We start from the raw sequence: 3,243 nt of genomic DNA, 5'->3' as shown, positions 1-3,243 counted from the left end.
CAAGCAAAGTTATACTTTCCACGTCCCACGGGCGCAATCATCACTTCGCGACCTTGGGAAAGTAGACCTAGAGGTACGCATACTATATATTACGTTCGCAATACACATGGTAGATAAATATTTTGCATAATATGTATCTACCGTACTATAGTTCCAAGGAATTTAAATACTATATTTCAAGATTTTACAATAACATTTAATCCTAATAGCTGTTAGCATCAGTAATAGGCAGGAGGCAGTGCATGGAATTTGAAATAGGATTGTGCTTGGCTTATGCTAACGTAGATGATTACTAATCTCCAGTTCAGAAATAAATTAATATTTGATGGAAAGTGAACCTAATACTAGGTTTTCAAGAAGTGCTGATCTACACGTGGGGAATGTACACACTCTATCTGCCGACAAGTCAGTAGATAAATGTTAGGTGAGGTGATGATTATTGTGAGAAATTACACAACGATGTAATAAGCGAATCCGGGCGAAGGCAAGACTGGAACAATACATCTGAAATTAGAATCAGAGGGACAGATAGAAGACATCATGGTAAATCCCATCAAGACGATGACTTAACGGCTTGGAAGAGCTAAATGCTAGGTAATGTTGTAATACATGTCTTCCCACCGTAATATACTGTATGTGTTATATGCATGTATGCACGTATGTATGTATGTATGCATGTATGTATGTTTGTCTGTATGTATGTGTGCATGTATGTATGTACGTACGTATGTATGTAGGTATGTGTGTAGGTATGCATGCATTCATACAATATATGTACGTTGGTATGTATGTATGTATGTATGTATGTATGTATGTATGTATGTATGTGTATTTACCTAGTTGTATTTTACGGGAAGGGGAGCTATGCTCGTAGTGTCCCGTCTTATGTATATATGTATGTATGTATGTATGTTGGTATGTATGTATGTATGTATGCATATATGTATGTATGTATGTATGTTAGTATGTATGTATATATGTATTTATGTATGTATGTATGTATGTATGTATGTATATACGGTATGTATTTATGTATGTATGTATGTAATAAGCTTATTTCAAAGATGTGGGTGGGGGGCACTGGTGGAATGTGTTAATGAAGTTTCTTGAATTAAGGTCTTATTAGATATTCTTATAGATAACACACTGACCTAACGGATAAAAGACGATAATAGGGGGATATGGAACTCCAACGAAATTGAATTTCTACATAATAAAACGCCAAATATCATTGGTTTATTGAAATACATTTGCTCCACAAAAAATAATAATTTGAGTTGGAAGATGGGGAAAAAGTATTGAAACGAATCATATCTATTGGAGCCATCATACGCCAGGAGGCGCGTTGCTTCACTCTCTCACACACGCACCGGCGCGGCGCCAGTCCCCTACACGGTCTCTCCGAGCAAGCTCCCATGCAGACACCCTTCCATCTCACTCCACACAACTCTCGATGGATTCGATCCACTTGCCCCAGCAGCCATAAATTTTGTGGGCGTCGTCCCCTTCTTCGTCTCCTCCATCGAGGGTTGTTTCTTGTGGAGGAGACAGGAACCCTGTGATTAGGTTAAGAAGAATTAATGGGAACTACCGAAAGTAGGAGCAACTGAATTTTTTATCATAATTTTACAAATTTAAGTATGAATAAATATGTGTCGCGTATCAATAGAGGAAAAATAGTCGAAGATAAAACTGGTCTAGTAAAATTAATAAATTGATAAGCAAATTAATTAATGGAGAGACAAATAAATGGATAAGGAAATATATATATATATATATGTATATATATATATATATATATATGTATATATATATATATATATATATATATATGTATGTATGTATGTGTGTGTGTGTGTGTGTGTGTGTGTGTGTGTGTGTGTGTGTGTGTGTGTGTGTGTGTGTGTGTGTGTGTGTGTGTGTGTGAGTGTGTGTGTGTGTGTGTGTGTGTGTGTAAATGTATGAATGAATAAATTAATGAACTTGAGGGAAATGGAGAAAGAGAAGAACCAATTAAAGAGAAACGAGACACTGCAAATGAGTTAGAAATTCTTACCCAAGAATCAGAGGAAGGAAAGGCGAAAAGAAAATTTATAGTGCATCACTTTGGACCTTGGGCTATATTGGAAATCTTAAACAGTTGGAGTCTGTGCGGAAACGGTGGACAGGAGAAATTTGGGGCTTGAGGTATTATTAGCACAGGGTAAACTCCGGAACTGTACTCGGTCAGAGGGAGATTACTCAAGCATGACATTGTTAAATGTTGGCAAGTCTTTCATGGGAGTGGTACAATTACCGGAGAGGATTTATTTCTATGCCCGTTATCAAATACTGCAAGTGGCCATGACTTCAAAATGGCATATTCTGGAACTCACTTGGAAATGTGTTGCCGTTGCAGGTTCTCTAGTCTAAGACGCGACGAGCTATGGAATTCCATACCTGAAATGGTCACTTGTAGTCAGTTACAATTCACTACGTTTTTATTGTCGCAACGACACATAAAAATGGAAGGAACTGCAAGAAACCATAAGGCCTACACTAGGCAGTTCCATGTCTTTTACTATCTGTCATCCTTATCCAGAAAGTTATCTAATCTTTTATAACAATTGTTTCAGCGCTCACCGCATAGTTACTATGTCTATTCCATTCGTTAACCACTCTGTTGGTAAACTATTTCTTGTCTATTTTCTACTTAATCCATCCAGCACTTTGTAGCCCAGTATATTGCGATTGTTTTTATATGTAAGTGGCGGGTGAGGTGGGGGGGGGGGGGGCTGGAGCATCAACGGAATGTTACCTCCTTGCCGCGGCGGGCGGGAAGCTCATCAGGTTAGAGAACCAGGTAAAGGCGGCGGCACACTATACCCGTTGCACTGAGATCTGCCCGTTAGGGCGGAGCACTGGGAGTTCCCCTGTGGTGCCACATATAATTATTCTATAATTTCATTTTATTTTATAATTCTATTTTATAATTTTATAATGTTGCCTCATATGATTATATTATAATTTTTTGTCACACACCACCACTGAGGTAAAAATCAAAGCAATGTTTTCTATACAAAGGTTTCGTTTCTTTAAGTCTAGATATGGCATATGTGCATGAGAGAGCGACGTTGCCGCTACATCTAATCTCTGGCCCCGCCCCCCTCATACTGCATTCAGAAAACATTGCATCCACATGCACGTTCTCGCCATGGATGCCCACATGTGGCAACACCGGGAAATCTCCTAGCCCCGCCTTAT

This window comes from Oratosquilla oratoria, chromosome 23, assembly GCF_046742065.1.
Source record: "Oratosquilla oratoria isolate Oo_2021 chromosome 23, ASM4674206v1, whole genome shotgun sequence".
Classification (NCBI taxonomy): domain Eukaryota; kingdom Metazoa; phylum Arthropoda; class Malacostraca; order Stomatopoda; family Squillidae; genus Oratosquilla; species Oratosquilla oratoria.
The sequence above is the reverse complement of the archived record's forward strand: the minus strand, read 5'-3'. Positions refer to the sequence as shown.